The sequence below is a fragment of the Scyliorhinus canicula genome, chromosome 13, assembly GCF_902713615.1.
Source record: "Scyliorhinus canicula chromosome 13, sScyCan1.1, whole genome shotgun sequence".
Lineage (NCBI taxonomy): Eukaryota > Metazoa > Chordata > Chondrichthyes > Carcharhiniformes > Scyliorhinidae > Scyliorhinus > Scyliorhinus canicula.
Window position 1 is genome coordinate 149,163,390 of NC_052158.1, and position 18,116 is coordinate 149,181,505.

At 46.0% G+C, this 18,116-nt stretch overlaps 1 long non-coding RNA gene across 2 annotated transcripts; it reads left to right on the forward strand.

Moving 5' to 3' along the window:
- The first annotated feature begins 4,827 nt into the window (after window positions 1–4,827).
- Window positions 4,828–12,335, forward strand: LOC119976309. 2 transcript variants are annotated; one of them, XR_005462907.1, is made up of 2 exons: window positions 4,828–5,000; window positions 12,130–12,335. It is a non-coding gene; the product is annotated as an uncharacterized LOC119976309 (long non-coding RNA). The 2 variants fall into 2 exon arrangements; XR_005462908.1 differs by lacking the exon at window positions 4,828–5,000 and adding an exon at window positions 10,097–10,157.
- Window positions 12,336–18,116: the final 5,781 nt, after the last annotated feature.

Below are 18,116 nucleotides of genomic sequence, written 5' to 3' on the forward strand. Positions count from 1 at the left end.
TCAGATACTCATAATATGGAGACCAATATCTCTTCACAGTAGTCCAGATTTGGAAAGGGATTCCTCCTTCCAGTTGCTACTGCAGTGAGCATAGGAAGACATGGACCCTGCTGATGGCAAGCCCTTACCACGGGTTCCCCAGTCGCGGCGGGTATGAACAACAGGAAAAACCCGCCACTGACTAATGGCAGATGGCCTCCACCACCACAAAACGCGCCACGGGGAGGGCGGAAAATCCAGCCCATGGTACCTCTGAACGTGACAATGCAGAGATCAAAGTCGCAGTGGGTTCTCGTGCATGGTCATACTGAATGTGCAACTTAAAGCTGTGTATTCTAGTCCCATGCAAGAGACTGGGGCACTAAATCTTGGTTGATTTACCCAGTGCAGTACTGAGGGAGGGCTCCATTGTCAACGGTGCTGGCTTTCGAATAAGACGTCAAATCAAGGCTGAGTCTGCTCTCTCTCATATAGACATAGAAGATCCCACAGCACTACTGTGAAGAAGATCAGTTACGTTATCCCAGATATGAAGGCTAATATTTATGCTCATAAACATCACAAAAACAGATTGCCTGGTCACCTTGTTATGAATATCTGGTTCATTATTCACGTTAATATTTTACAGGTAATGTTTAGTTCTGGGAAGATTAATATTTCATAGAATTTACAGTGCAGAAGGAGGCCATTCGACCCATCAAGTCTGCTCCGGCTCTTGGAAAGAGCACCCTACCCAAGCCCACACCCCCACCCTATCCCCATAACCCTGTAACCCCACCCAACACTAAGGGCAATTTTGGACACCAAGGGAAATTTAGCATGGCCAATCCACCTAGCCTGGACATCTTTGGACTATGGGAGGAAACCGGAGCACCCGGAGCAAACCCACGCACACACGGGGAGAATGTGCAGACTCCGCACAGACATTGACTGACCCAAGCCGGGAATCGAACTTGGGACCCTGGAGCTGTGTAGCAATTGTGCTAACCACTATGATACCGTGCTGCCATGCGATAAATGAAACTAAAGCATCTTGGAGTCTATTACCATTAAATGCTTGGGCTAGTGTTGATACTGAAAAAGTAAGAGCCATCTACACTACTTGTGAAAAAGTGTGGTGCAGAGGTATGTTTTATTTTGGCTGTTGGAGCTAAATTAATTTTGCTCTAAATTAGTATTCAGTGAACCCTGAAAGGCTATGTCATCATGGAGCTGGGTGGAATTTAAGGCTGGTTTCAATTATTCTTATATTTGTTGGGGTTTTGTTGCAGTAAGGACCTCATGTGGTTTGCAACTCACAGAGGAGGCCTGAGAGCTGCCAGCAGACCCCAGGCTGTTTGGTTCAGAGACGTTCTGGGGAGCTAAGAAGGTAACAGAAGCTCATTGGTTGTGTGCCTGGCAGTTCAGGCTGAGAGAAGCCCTGGGAGCCAATCGTAGCATGGCGCAGCTGTGAGCCTGGAGTTTGGATAAACCTAGGGGAAGTGCCACCTTAGTGACGATAGCCATTCTGTGAAAGAGTTGGAAGTGTGCTGCTAATTAGAGGCAGAATTACAGCTTTGTGAATCCCGTGGGGCACCGCCTCAGGAGGATTGAAGCATCGGGAGCTGAGCAGTCATTGAGGCAGTCTGAGTCCGAGTGGCCTTTGAGGGAATTCAGAGGCCAGACCTTCGAAAGTGAAGAAGTAAAATCGCTTGTGAGGGAGGGAGGGTTTTCCTGTGTTTTTGTGACTCACAGTCGTCACTGACATCTGGGTGGGTTGCTGAGAAATCTGGCTTGTGCCATTTAAGATGCAGTGTGGTGTGTTCACAGTTTGCCTGTTAATTCATATTTACTTCATGTTCATTCTGAATGTTAGAATGTAAGATAAATATTGTGGATTCTTTTACTTTTCTGACTTCTTATAGTAAAGTTTAATTAGTTTGGGCAGCACGGTGGCGCAGGTGGTTAGCACTGCAGCCTCATGGTGCCGAGGTCCCAGGTTTGATCCTGGCTCTGGGCCACTGTCCGTGTGGGGTTTGCACATTTTCCCCGTGTTTGCGTAGGTTTCGCCCCCATAACCCAAAGCAAAATGTGCAAGGTAGGTGGATTGGCCACGCTAAATTGCCCCATAATTGAAAAAAATGAATTGGGTACTCTAAATTTATTTTTAAAAAGTTTAATTAGTTTGATTAAAACTGTGGAATCTTGTGGTTTTATTCTCCTCATGGGTAGCTGGGATTTCAAACGTTGCCTACTTTAAACAAAAAGTTATTGGCCCCTACCTGAGGTTTGTTGTGCACAAATTGGTTGCCATTGTTGTGACACTACAACAGTGACTATACTTAAAAAGTAATTAATTGGCTAAAAATAATACACCGTGGGACATCCTGTGATAGTGAAAGATACAATACAAAGGCAAACCTTTCTTAAAGACAAAAGTAGCAGCTTTGAGATGTTCTGCAGAAAGGTCTAGTAAATTGTTTACAAATGACACTGTTGAATTTGAAAATGGAGAAAGAGAGACCATCTATTTCTGACAATCTTCTTCTCCTTCAAAATTGGATGCAGGACTGACTTGGGTCATTCAACAAGAAGGAGGAAAGCTTCAAAGAAAATAATAAGGGGTATCATTTGTTTTGGCGATGTGAATCAGCTATCATTTACAGCCAGATTTACATTCCATCCAATTTTATTTTGCATTGTGACGACTAGGTCAGGAGGACCTCTTCTTGGTAACAGTGAAGGTTTTTAAATTTTATTTTCTCCATAATCTCCCAAAATCCTGGCCTAAAGTTATTCATTACTAACCCCCCCCCCCAAAAAAAAAGAACAATCAATGACACACAGATATCAGAAGTAATAAAGTTAGAGCCCAATTAAAAGTTGGAAGAATATACAAGTCAGTCCTTTCCTTGCCTTTGTGGCCCAGATTGTTGAACATTGCGGCCATTTGAAGTCAGCTGGATTCCTGCAAAATCCTGGAGTTAACTTGGTTCTGGTCTGAACTTTGTTGAAGACATTCAGCTTCAGAGAGAAAGAGGAAGAGAGTGATATCTTTACCGCTCTCTTCCAGCAATGTTTTCAGATGACCGTGAGGTTACTTTCCCCACCCCCTGATTCTGCTTGCCAGAACTGCTTTATAAAACTTTTGTCAGTATATTCCCAGGAAGGAATTCAATTCACATGTCTTGCAGTCATCAGGTGGGATGTCCTGACGCTGCCAACAGCTGGGATTATCCGGTCCTGCTGAAAATTAATGGACTTTTGGCTAGGCTGTCATATCGCCTGCAGTGTGTCCCACCACAGCAGGTTCAGGAAATCGCAACCATTTTTGCAGACAAAGGAATCCAATTTTTCAGTCTTTTCATCTCCGACACAATTCAAGATAGTAATCGACGGGAGATGGGATTGCTTCATCTGAATATCAGATGAGTGCCTGGCTGGTTAGCAGTTCACTTGACCATGAGAGAACTACAGCTGATAAAAGTCCAACACTCTGCATTTTTAGTGCATTCCTTTCAAGAGAATTCCTATTTTTTCATAGAATTTACAGTGCAGAAGGAGGCCATTCGGCCCATCGAGTCTGCCCCGGCTCTTGGAAAGAGCATCCTACCCAAGGTCAACACCTCCAACCTATCCCATAACCCAGTAACCCCACCCAACACTAAGGGCAATTTTGGACACTAAGTGCAATTTATCATGGTCAATCCGCCTAACCTGCACATCTTTGGACTGTGGGAGGAAACCGGGGCACCCGGAGGAAACCCATGCAGACATGGGGAGGATGTGCAGACTGCCCACAGACAGTGACCCAAGCCGGAATCGAACCTGGGACCCTGGAGCTGTGAAGAAATTGTGCTATCCACAATGCTACCATGCTGTTTCACACCTCTCCACCCCAGGTGTGAAATTCCATCTAACAGGTATGCAATCCGATTCATACTGAGGCTTTCCAGTTAAGCGGTTAACTTACAATATCAGTAATCAGGTGACTCGTGGCAGCCGTTTTTGGTTTGTTGTCTATTCATATTTGTATTAAAACAGATCTTCTTTAATTAGTCCAATATAAGTTGGCGAGTTGGTGAGGTTTCCATCGTCATGACACTATTGACTTCAATTGGAATCGAATATCAGGCGAGATTTAAACTGGCTGCCATTTTGCGATCACCTGTTTAGCCCAAGGCTAGTTTATACCCCTGTACCCCATCATAGACAAATCACCACGGTAACCTATCAATCATATTGACAACTGCTTCTTCAAACAGAGTACAGGTAGGAAGGAGGAAGAGGCACGGAGCAAGCATTACACAGCTGGATTTCAAATCAGGAGAGCTTGACTACCATCTAGCATCAACAGAAAATGTGATCATAAACCATCAGATTGTCATGAAAGTAAAAATAGTTCACCGCTGTTTTTAAGGGAAGTGAACCTACTGCTATGGACTGGTCTGGGCCTGCATGTGACCCCACTCCCACACTAACTTTTAAACGCTCTCTGAAATTGTATCAAGCTGCGAGATAACTCACTGCCAGCTTCTTAGGGCTGTGAATGGATGGTCAATAAATGGCAGACATGCCAACGGCACCCACTTCCAAGAATGAATAAATAATATTACAGGCAATTTAGCCAATCAGGTTTGAAAGCAGCAAATGCCAGCACCCACGATTCTCGTGAACAAGAGGATTGATTCAATGTGCCTGCCCAGTGTGCTTAATTCAGACAGATACTCAATATGTGAACCTCATGCCATTATAAAGCTGAGCTCTTGGCAGAGTCACCTCAGGATAAATTCTGGCTTGGATCACTAGGTGGAGCACTTCTCATCCACAGATTAACTGGTCCAGATGTTCAAAGAGAAACGCACACTTGGTATTGGCTCATTAGGACAAAAAAATGACAAGACCTTTCAGCTGATCTCACCTTCCTTCTCGAAGAATGAGTTACGGATGCCCGTGGGGAGGGAGGAGGAAGAAGAAAATCGACATCCACTGCTGTTAAATGGCCAATATGTAGATGAATGGTAAGTCATTTTAAAAGGTTTTGAGAAGGCAAACATTGAAAGGTTGTATTCAGAAGTTGGCGAATCAATAACATAAAGTCAGAACGTTATCAGACGCAGAACAGAGGGGTAAGTTAGAAGATAATGATTTCACGCTGACGAAAGGGAATCCCTTAACAACCAATCTCCCCTCTAACGTCTGATTGTGTGCAGATGAGTAGTTCCTTCTTAAAATACATTAATCTTCCTTTAAGATTGGCATACCACCCTCTATGCATCCATTTTAAATGAGAGATTGCTTGTACGTGGTCTGTTTGTTCCTCAAATGTTACGGTGTCAATTGCTGCCTGACTATGCACTCAATGCAATTTAGTGGAAACATGACTCAATACTTTACCATCATTTGAGTGAAAACTGCGCAGATATTTGAAAAGGCAAACTGTTAAAGGACCAAGGAAAAAGACAGGAAAATGGGACAAGAACTGAAAGCCAGCTAGAATCAAACAACCTCCTTTCACATTGCAATTTCGATCACCCCCACGAATGGTATGTACAGGAAATATAATGAAACACTGATTTGCAGAGGACCTCTGTTTCTTTCTTTAAAAACGTTAGCCTTCTGCAAAATATTGCATTGTGGTTATTTAAAAATGAAGATAATTATTTTTATAGTTAAGAAGTAGAAAACATTTTCAACCAATGGACTCCATTTCAGAAGACACTGGATGAGGGTAGATGCCTGATGGTGTCCGCTGGGCCAAAGCGAGTGGGCATCCTGCAACGTGTTTCTCTCTACTATTGTTTCCACTGCCATCCATGGCTCTCCACGCACGATGTCCCACTTTATTGGAGGCAAGGCCAGTTTCAGTGTGATACCAATGCCGGACCAGTCCCCGACAGTTACTGGGATACTGGACAGAAACCCAGGGCGGGCTTCTCCGTCGGTGGACCCTCCGTTTCGCCGGTAGTGCACTCACGCCCACGGATTTCCCGACGGCGTGGGGGTGCCCATAATGGGAAACGCCATTGGCCGGTGGCGGGAGAGAGAATCCCATTGCCAGCATCGCACCATAAAACAGGTGTGGCCCTCAATAACTTATTTTAATTTTGGAAGACTGTGAGGAAAGGATACTTCACTCCAGGAGTTATGTTGCACGAAATAGGGATATGCTATATTAAAACAAACTTTATTATAACTCAGTATTAAAATATCTTTAACATCACACAAGAAAATAACTGACAATTACCCCTTAAACAATGCTAACTAATACAGTGACACAAGAACCCTTAACTGCGATCTTTATTCCCACTCAAGACAACAAAATCATCTCAGGTCACAATCCACTTCTAAATACAGAAGCAGACTCATGAACACTTGCTGTAAAGAAATGTCTTGGATGCTCCACATTGAGAAAGAGAGATCTTTTGAGACTACTCAAAAGAACGAGACCTGACATTGAGCAATAAAGATGAATGAGGTAGATTTTCAACTTGCTGCCAGATTGAGCTCGATGAACATAAAAATTTAAATAACGGCCGATCAAATGGAATGTTAGCTTTATATTTGGGCTTCGGGTTTGAAATCTCACCCATTTAAGGGTGAAAAGAAAAAAAAGTAAGTAATTTAACAATTCTCTACATTTCTTCTTAATGAATCAATTTATCTGAGGAATAAATTGTGGGCAGCACGGTAGCATAGTGGTTAGCACTATGGCTTCACAGCGCCAGGGACCCGGGTTCGATTCCTGCTTGGGTCGCTGTCTGTGCGGAGTCTGCATGTTCTCCCCGTGTCTGTGGGGGTTTTCCGGGTGCTCCGGTTTCCTCCCACAAGTCTCAAAAGCCGTGTTGTTAGGTAATTTGGACATTCGGAACTCTCCCTCTGTGTACCCTAACAGGCGCCGGAATGTGGCGATTAGGGGATTTTCACAGTAACTTCATTGTAGTGTTAATGTAAGCCTACTTGTGACAATAATAAAGATTATTATTATTATTAATAAAAAGGGCTGTATATCAGCGAAGCTCCTTTGACATTGCACATAGAGCAAGTTAGTGAATTTCCGGTGGCATTTCTTATGGATCAAGTTAATGATAGCACTCTGCCATTGCCCCTGGATCAAAGTGATGAAGGCGGCAAGTGGCACAGTGGTTAACTTAAATTTTTATTTTTTTATTTTTTTAAGGGCAGCACAGTGGTTAGCATTGCTGCCTACAGCGCTGAGGACCCGGGTTCGAATCCCGGCCCTGGGTCACTGTCCGTGTGGAGTTTGCACATTCTCCCCGTGCCTGCGTGGGTTTCACCCCCACAACCCAAAGATGTGCAGGATAGGTAGATTGGCCATTCTAAATTGCCCCTTAATTGGAAAAAATTATTGGGTACTCTAAATTTAAAAAAAAAACTTAATTTTTTAAATAATCTTTATTGTCACAAGTAGGCTTACATTAACACTGCAATGAAGTTAGCACCGTTGCCTCACAGCATCAGGGACCCGGGTTCAATTCCAGCCTTGGGTGACTGTGTGGAGACTGCACTTTCTCCCCATGTCTGCGTGGGTTTTCTCCGGGTGCTCCAGTTTCCTCCCATAGTCCAAAGATGTGCATGCTAGGTGGATTGGCCATGCCAAATTTCCCCTTGATGTGCAGGTTAGGTGAGGTTACGGGGATAGGGCAGGGGAGTGGGCCCAGGTATGGTGCTCTTTCAGATGTTCGGTGGAGTTTCGATGGGCCGAATGACCTCCTTCTGCGCTGTAGGGATTGTAAGATTCTAGCGAAGCTCTTGTGGCATTGCTCAAGGACACGATTAGTGACACCACTATGCCATTGCCCCTGGATAAAAGTGATGAATGCATGTCATTGTTCACATACAAAATTCATGAGGCTTTCCTGGCATTGGACATGTGTAAATTGCAGTGAATGTTTAGTGACATTAATCATGTAGAACATTCGTGAACCTTTGGTGGCATTGCTCATGGATAGAATTAGTGAACCCTATGTGGCATTGCTCATGGATAGAATTAGTGAACCCTATGTGGCATTGCTCATGGATTGAATATAAAGAAATAAATACGTGCTCCTCATATATTACAGTGTCATAAGTAAATCTGCAGAGGTCACTATTAATTGATGAATATTAATTAGAAATAGTATAGATGAGCACCTCAAACATTCATAACAAATAATAACTAAATGTTATATGTAATCATTCAAAATAACAATAGGCATACAAAGATAAAATGTTACTATATTTAATATATCAGGTCATGTTAAATTACAAATCTATATACAAATATTTACAATGTAATTCTTATATGGATGCTGTTATACATAATTGTGAAGAATGTGGGTAGCTGCTATATCTTGGATATAATAATCATAACATTGTGGAAGCATTTTATTGATACGGTGAAAAGCTATGCTTTCAAAGACTATTCAACATTGGGCGGTATTTTCCCTTTGAGTGTCGCAATGGACGGGGAAAGCAGTATTGAAGCCACGAGCCCCAACGGCGATTCTCTCCACCGTATTGTTAGCAAGTTAGAAAATAGAGCCAATTTTGCACTCTCGACTGCATTGGGCACACCGACATAAGAACTAGGAGCAGGAGTAGGCCATCTGGCCCCTCGAGCCTGCTCCGCCATTCAATGGGATCATGGCTGATCTTTTGTGGACTCAGCTCCACTTTCCGGCCCAAACACCATAATCCTTAATCCCTTTATTCTTCAAAAAACTATCTATCTTTACCTTAAAAACATGTAATGAAGGAGCCTCAACTGCTTCACTGGGCAAGGAATTCCATAGATTCACAACCCTTTGGGTGAAGAAGTTCCTCCTAAACTCAGTCCTAAATCTACTTCCCCTTATTTTGAGGCTATGTCCCCTAGTTCTGCTTTCACCCGCCAGTGGAAACAACCTGCCCGCATCTATCCTATCTATTCCCTTCATAATTTTAAATGTTTCTATAAGATCCCCCCTCATCCTTCTAAATTCCAACGAGTACAGTCCTAGTCTACTCAACCTCTCCTCATAATCCAACCCCTTCAGCTCTGGGATTAACCTAGTGAATCTCCTCTGCACACCCTCCAGTGAATTACGACTGGTCTCCCCTGGCGTGCACCTGGCGGGCAGACCTGCCGGAGGAGCTTCAGTAAGCACATCTCTCAGCTGGGAGAGGGTCATGCCCTCGCAGTATCCGGGCACTGTCTGGGGTGTGAAAGGGCAGTGCCGGACTAGTGCAAAGTATTCCATGGCATAGCTCAAAATGAGAGGGCATTTTGCCTGACAATCTGGACAACAGAACTAATACCTAAAATCTGAGTCACTTAGTCTTCATCCAGGTTTTAGCTGCATTTTGGGGGGAGGAGGGGGGTGGGTCATTAATAGCTCAGTTGATGAAAGCCCACTTGGTGCAGAATGATGCCGTTAAAATCCCTGGACTGTTTGTGATAGTTCATGAAGGCCTGCCTCCTTGCCTCACCCCATGCTTGCAAAGTGGTGCACCTCAAGCTGTGTATAACCAGCTGTGCCTCTCTTTCTCTAATGGAGAGAAATGTCTACATGGTACTTTGTGGATTGTATGGTTAATTGCTTTACATTCCAGCTGTGTGAAAAATCATGCTGGCATAAATTAGGTGCATCAAGTTCTGAGCCAATGAAACACTGCACGAGCTGCGTAAGCTCACCAACTCAGCTCCATTATCTTTTCAGAATGATAAGAATGCTCTCAGGACGTGGTCATCCCTGGCAAGGTATTTATTGTCCTTAGATGCTCATGGGGAAGATGGTGGTAGGAGTCTCTTTAAAGTCCTTTTGGGAAGGGGGAACGAGGGGGGAGGGAAAAAAAAGGACTGATTTAATAGAAATAAGAGAAAAGTACCTCAAATTAGGAGGATTGCATTTTGTTTATTTTATTATTGATTGATTGCTAAAATGTTGTTGTGTATATTCCTTATTTATGAACTTTCGATGGAAATTTGGACGGCACGGTAGCACAGTGGTTAGCACTGTTGCTTCACAGCGCCAGGGTCCCAGGTTCGATTCCCGGCTTGGGTCACTGTCTGCGCGAAGTCTGCACTTTCTCCTCGTGTCTGCGTGGGTTTCCTCCGGGTGCTCCGGTTTCCTCACCACAAGTCCCGAAAGACGTGAATTGGACATTCTGAATTCTCCATCTGTGTACCCGAAAAGGTGAGTGTGGCGACTAGAGGATTTTCACAGTAGCTTCATTGCGGTGTTAATGTCAGCCTACTTGTGACAATAATAAAGATTGTTAATTTTAAAAAAGTAATAACAATTCCATAACATCCATCATGCAATTTAAAAAAATTATTTCACAGGATGTTGGCTTCACTGGCCTGGACAGAATGTATTTCCCATCGTGAATTCCCTGTAAGAAGGTGGTTTTGAGCAGTTTATACCCACAATGCTGTCAGGAAAGGGGTTCCAGGATTTTGACCCATTGTCAGAATCGCAGAATTGTCACGGTGCAGACAGAAGTAATTTAGTCCCTCGTACCTGAACCAGCTTTCCAAACGAGCCTCATGACTTTGTGCCACTCCCCTGCCTTTTTCCCGTACGCCATCCAATGCCCTCTTGAATGCCTCGATTGAACCTGACTGCACCACTATTCCAGGCAGTGCATTCCATACCCAAACCACTCACTGTGTGAAAAAGATCTTTCTCACAGCACATTTGCTTCTTTTGCAAGTCACTGTAGGCCCGTGCCCTCTCCTGAAGCAACGGCGATATAAAAATGCTATAATCACCTGACGAGATCACCAACAAGACCTTTTACATAGAATTTACAGTGCAGAAGGAGGCCGTTCGGCCCATCGAGTCTGCACCAGCTCCTGGAAAGAGCACCCCACCCCCTACCCAAGGTCAACACCTCCACCCTATCCCCACAACTCAGCAATCCCACCCAACACTAAGGGCAATTTTTGGACACTAAGGGCAATTTATCATGGCCAATCCACCTAACCCGCACATCTTTGGACTATGGGAGGAAACCCACGCACACATGGGGAGGATGTGCAGACTCCGCACAGACAGTCACCCAAGCCGGAATCGAACCTGGGACCCTGGAGCTGTGAAGCGATTGGGCTATCCACAATGTTACCGTGCTGCCTAGCTTTTTAAAACATGAACATTGAAGCCTATTCGCTCATTCAGATTATACGTTCATAACAAGTAAAATATTACCATTGTTGAATGGACGTGCAATATCTGTCATGCATTTTGATAGAAGGTCTGTGTTTTTTAAGAATGTGCATCTAATTGGACACAGAATATGAGAATGGAGATTACAAGATGATTTGAAAAAGGTGGTTAAAATTATAGAAGAGGATTTGTGTTTAGAAAACATCTTTTACATCTCTCGCACCAATATGCACTCAGTTTATCTGTACCGTTGGGCTATCCTTATGACTTCAGGATATCCCAAAGTTGGCGATACACTTGAGAGTGGATGTGTGTGTAAGAGAGTGAGGAAGCATTTTAAGATGTTCCTGTTGACAGCAAAAATCAAGCTGATACGCACTTGCAGCAAACTGGATTTGAATCCATGAAAACATCCACTGCTGTAGCAGAACGGTGAAGTGTCTTCTCCCCACAGGAATTAGGGGCCCAGGTACTTGAAATTGATTTGAAAATCACTTATTGTCACGAGTAGGCTTCAATGAAGTTACTGTGAAATGCCCCTAGTCATCACATTCCGGCACCTGTTACAGGAATCTAACCGTGCTGCTGGCCTGCCTCGGTCTGCTTTCAAAGCCAGCGATTTAGCCCAGTGTGCTAAACAGCCCCTTTTTTAGCCCTCAATGTTTCACAATGTTGTATAAAACAAAAATTGAAGAAATGGCCCAGACTTCGCTGTTGAAATGACGGTGAAGCTGTTTGACTCTGTTGTTAAAGTGTAAATCAGGCAGCAAATTCCAGCAACTGCACGTGCAGAGTTAAACACGGGAATCCTGAAATAAAAGCAAAAGAGTGTGGGTGCTGGAAATCTGAAATAACAACAGCTCTGGCCCAATCTGTGGAGAGAGAAACAGGGTTCACGTTTTAAGTCCACTATGACTCTCCTTCGGAACTGAAGAGAGGTAGAAATGTGATGGGTTCAGAAAATCCTGAAGTTGCTGACTGAGTTTTTCTTCTCTTCCAGAAGCTACAGTACACCAATGTATTGCTAAGGGAGCCACTGTTGAAACGCATGGAGGAGAGTGAAATTGCTGCATTTACCCACATACAAGGGAGAAAAAAAATTAGTGCCTGTTCATTCCAGTCCAAGTGAATTTTAATGATGTTTTTTGTCCTAATTACTGCCAAGCAACCTTCCTGGCACTGAAAATAAACTTGTAAAAGCGTGGAGTCCTATTTCTTCAGCTTGTAATTATTGTTGGAGTTTTTTTTTAATGGAGTCTCAATCTTACATTTTAAAAATATACTTTTTTAATGTTTTTCCTTAATTCCATCTTTTTGTCTCATTTTATTTCACTTTCATACCTGATTTAACAATGGATTAAGTATTCTAACTGATGCGTCCTGGTTCAGACTCTGCGAGGCTCTTCAATCTGATTGGTTGAGGAAATACACCTCTTTGCTCTGTCAACACAAGCTCTAAATGCCCTGTAGCGGGTGCTGCTCTGAATTTCCAATAAATGCAACTTTCAGTTCACGAGCCGATAGAAAATCTATAAGCCTGTGCGAGTGTAATGAAAGGTGAGGGTTGTTTGTTTGCCACTGACCGTAAAATCCAAGTTAATATTTCATCAGCGATGCACATTCTCTGTTCCAATATTTTCTGTCCATTTTGATGCCTGCAATAGTCGATTGTATCAGTAACTTTCAGGGCATTTTTCCATTCTATCTCAGCCCCCCCCCCCCCCCCCCCCCAACCCCCCCGCCCCCCACTACATTGGATATGTTTGCCTCTCCCTGCCTCTTATCAACATATGTTCCAGGCAGCAAGAGACAAGCAGATTCCTTTCCTAAGAAACTGGCCCACAGTGGAATATTTCTTTACACAATCAGGAACAGCCCTTCCTTTTCCCTGTACTATTTCAAGCAGCCTCATCTGTCACTCTTCTTAAACAAATGTTTAATAGCTTTCTGGAACTAAAATGTCGGCGGTCTACCTGCACCGATGTTCAAAGGCCGATTTTTATTTTCTCCCAGTATTGTTCATTGTGCATACCGTCACATTCAGCTTATTATCATTCTTTTCATTCATGATTGCTTCAAAACATCGTAAACTACCGAGTTGCAATTCCTACCCTCTGTACGACATCTTTGTCCATTCATTATTAGATTGCCAAGACGATCTCATCTCCTTAATTAAGTTACCGCAAATTTAGAAATGGAAATACTTAGGATCGGAACCTGAAGGTCAAAACAGAATGATTCACGCGTGCCAAAGTGGTGGTTAATATGTCCTGTCCTGTAAGTCACTGCTTCTTGTTATTGTAAGGATCCTTCCTGTTGATTCCCTTATTTCCCCTTTCTCTATTTTTGACGTTATGTTTTTTGACCCATGGATGCTAAATGGACATACATCTTTATGTCAAACAGCAGAGAGATTGAGGAATTCAAGAAGTTGCAACATGGTGCTAGCTTTGGACAAGAGAACCCAGAAATTGCGGCACCCGAGAGATGGGGTGGGACTCAGTTCAATTGGTTGGTTGGTGGGTCAATGAATTGGTCAAAAAGCCCTATTCTGCTTGATAACAGGTGGTGATTGGATGCTGCCCGGGTGGGATGATTTCCAGAGGCCTGGGGAAAGCAGCATTGAGAAGTTGGGATGTTGGTGGTGCACCGCCTGTTTGAAGAACTATAATTCATCAGGTGACGGTGCACTCACAGTGTCGCTGGGGAGGATTGTGGCCCCAGCAACAGCTGAAGATGTTCCTAAAAATAAAAGCCGAAGGCACCACTGCATCATGTTTATTGTGCAAGGTAATACTGCTGTGGTGGTATGATTAGCATAGCTGCCTGCCATTGGTGCAGAACACCGGCTTACCATTGGCCCTGGTCGGTCATGTGCCTCTCGACCGGTTGGTTGAGACCAGTCATGTGACGACTCCCCGATTGGTCGAGAGGCTGAGTTAACCCCGCCTCCAGGGCGGGGTATAAATACCCAGTACTCCCGGTGGCCGTCCTTCTACTGTAATCGACCGTAGGGCTAACATCTAGTAGATTAAAGCCATACTTTTGCTCAGCAACTCGTTTCGCGTTCAATTGATGGTACATCAATTTAATCTACTAGAAATTTGAAGATGGAGCTCCGGATCAAGCCCGAATGCCTCCGCATCAGCCCGCAAACTCCGAACGCATCGGAAATCTTCAAGCATTGGCTGGCGTGTTTCGATAGCTATCTGGCGACCGCAAGCAGCCCCCCCAGCATTCAACTGCAATATGTTCAGCAACAAATTGCTTCATCTTAATTCAAATTTTGCTCCTTTGATGAGCAATATCAGTCACATGGGTCACTGTAAGCTCCCCTGATAGGTCAGTGATCAAACGTAGCTGCCAAATTGTATAGACTGAACAGATCCTTGGGTAAATCCGTGATTTATGCTGAATTAGCTGTTCTCCATTGTACGTAAACTCGGGTCCAATTTTGGTATCCAATTGCAGGTTCAAGACTCTCCCCATAGACTTCAACACAACATCTAGGCTGATGATCTGATGTAGAACTGAAGGCGTGCTGCATGGTTGATGCTGCTTTTTCTCCTTATTTACTCTGCCAAGGATTTTCATAATTTTGAACATCTCTACTGAATCACTCTTTAACATTTAACAATTAAAGCCCCTCATATCTGATGTAATTCTAAGAAATCTCCTCCGCATCCTCAACCTTCCTGAAAGCTGATACCAGGAATAGAATTATTATTTTTTAATTGAAGGGCAGCACGGTAGCATTGTGGATAGCACAATTGCTTCACAGCTCCAGGGTTCCAAGTTCGATTTTGATTTCGACTTGGGTCACTGTCTGTGTGGAGTCTGCACATCCTCCCCGTGTCTGCGTGGGTTTCCTCCGGGTGCTCCGGTTTCCTCCCACAGTCCAAAGATGTGCAGGTTAGGTGGATTGGCCATGCTAAATTGCCCTTAGTGTCCAAAATTGCCCTTGGTGTTGGGTGGGGTTACTGGGTTATGGGGATATGGTGGAGGTGTTTGACCTTGGGTAGGGTGCTCTTTCCAAGAGCCGGTGCAGACTCGATGGGCCGAATAGCCTCCTTCTGCACTGTAAATTCTATATGTAAAATATTTTTCATGGAATGTGGGCGTCGCCGGCTGGGCCAGCATTTATTGCCCATCCCTGAGGGCATTTAAGAGTCAACCACATTGCTGTGGGTCTGGAGTCACATGTAGGCCAGACCAGATAAAGATTACAGATTGTCTTCCCTAAAGGACATTGATGAAACAAAAGGGGTTTTACGGCACACAACAATGGGCTCATGGTGACCATTAGACTTTTAACTCCAGATTTTCATTGAATTCAAATTTCATCATCTGCCATGGCAGGATTCGAACACAGATCCCCACCGCAAGACTCTGGGTCTCTGGATCACTAGTCACCACCGCTTCCCCATAAATACTCCCGCTGAGGCCGAACCAGTAACTTACAAAGTTTTAGCACGGCTTTCAGTGTTACACTCAATCAGTTTCCTCCAACTCTACCTGCCTCTTCCTGGCCTCTTTCACACATAGAACCAGAAAATTACAAAGAACAAAGAACAATACAGCACAGGAACAGGTCCTTTGGCCCTCCCAGCCTGTACTGGTCATGAAACCAACCTTTGCCAAAACCCTCAGCGCTTCCTTGTGCCATATCCCTCTATACCCATCCTATCCATGTGTTTGCCAAGATGCCTTTTGAACGCCATTACTGTATCTGCTTCCACAACCTCTTCTGGCAATGTGTTCCAGGCACTCACCGCACTCTGCGTAAAATACCGGCCTCGCACATCTCCTCTAAACTTTGCCACACAGACCTTGGCCGAGATTCTCCCCTACCGGCGGGGCAGGGGGTCCCGTCGTATTGGAGTGGCGTCAACCACTCCGGCGGCGGGCCTCCCCAAAGGTGCGTAATTCCCCGCACCTTTAGGGGCCAAGCCCTCACATTGAGGGGCTAGGCCCGCGCCAGAGTGGTTGCCGCTCCGCCGACCGGCGCAAACGGCCTTTGGCGCACCGCCAGCTGGGGCCGAAAGGCCTTTGCCGGCTGGCGGAAGTCCGCGCATGCACCGGTGCGTCAGCGGCTGCTGACGTCATACCGGCGCATGCGCAGGGGAGGGGGTCTCTTCCGCCTCAGCCATGGTGAAGACCATGGTGGGGGGGAAGAAAAAAGAGTGCCCCCATGGCACAGGCCCGCCCAGCCGATCGGTGGGCCTTGATCGCGGGCCAGGCCACCGTGGAGGCACCTCCCGGGGTCAGATCGCCCCACGCCCCCCCCCCCCCCCCCCCCCCAGGACCCCGGAGCCCGCCCTCACCGCCAATCCCCCCGGCACCAGAGGTGTTTTGATTCCCGCTGGCGGGAGAGACCTGTCAGCGGCGGGACTTCGGCCCATCACGGGCCGGAGAATCGCCGCAGGGGGTACGCCGAACGGCGCGATTCCCGCCCCCGCCGATTCCCGGGTGGCGGAGAATTCGGGCCATGGCGGGGGCGGGATTGACGCCGGCCCCGGGTGATTCGGAGAATTCCACCCCTTAAACCTACGCCCCCTGGTGACTGACCCCTCCACCCTGGGAAAGAGTGTGTGAGCATCCACTCTGTCCATGCTCCTCATAATGTTGTAGAACTCTATCAGGTCACCCCTTAACCTCTGTTTTTCCAATGAAAACAGTCCCAGTCTATTCAGCCTCTCCGCATAGCTAACACCCTCTAGACCCGGCAACATCCTGATAAACCTCTGCACCCTCCCCAAAGCCTCTACATCCTTTTGGTAGTGTGGCGACCAGAATTGTGCAGCCTTACCAAGGTTCTATACAACCACAGCACGACTTGCCAGTTTTTATACTGGCAAATTGAGGTAATGTAGAAGGAAGCCATTCTACACATCATGATGTGCTGGTAGAACAATTAAAATCAGTCCCACTCCCTTTCTCCATCTTCATAGCCCGATAATTTATTTTCCCTTCAAATATTAATCGAATTTCCTTTTGAATGTTACCATTGTATCCACCATTTTGCATCCACCATCCTTTCAGCCAGTGGGGATCATAACTCATTGAATTTAAAAAAAAACGTTTCCTCAAGTCACGTCTGGTTACTTACTAATTGTTTTAAATCTTGAACCTCTGGTTAGCAACCCTTTTGCCACTGGAAACAGCTTCTCTTTATTTACCCTCCCAAATCATTCATGATTTTGAACACCTTTCCCAAATTCCCTAACCTTCCCTGCTCCGAGAAGAATCCTATCACAGAGACATGATTGAGTGTAGGCAGGATTGGCAGCTCAACATCCCGGGATATAGACAAGATGGCACGATAGAGGATGGGGTATAGGAGGAAGGGGCATTGCATTATTAGCTAAGGAGGTAGTTTCTGCAGTAAGGAGAGATGATGGGCGGGATTCTCCGACCCCCCGCTGGGTCGGAGAATCGCCGGAGGGCGGCGTGAATCCCGCCCCACCGCTCTGACGCCGGCTGCCAAATTCTCAGGAGCTGGTTTTCGGGCGGGTGTGGGGATCGCGCCGTGCCAGTCGGGGGCCGTTGGCAGCGGCCCCCCCTCGGCAATCCTCCGGGCCCCGATGGGTCGAGCGGCCACCCGTTTTCGGCCAGTCCTGCCGGCGTCAAATAGACATGGTCCATCCCAGCGGGACCTCACTTGGAGGGCGGCTTGCAGAGCCCTCGGAGGGGGCGGGGGTGGGATCCGGCCCCGGGGGGGGGGGTGGGGGCATGGTGGCCTGGCCCGTGATCAGGCCCACCGATCTGCGGGCAAGCCTGTGCTGTGGGGCACTCGCTCCCTCCGCGCCGGCCTCTGTAAGGCTCCGCCATGGCCACCATGCGCCAGAACACGCTGGCAGTCCTGCGCATGCGCCAACCTGCGCCGGCCCATGGTGGCCCTTCGGCACCAGTTGGCGCGGCACCAACCCCTCCAGTGCCGACCCAGCCCCCCAGAAGGATTCCGCAACTTCCGGGCGGCCCGACACG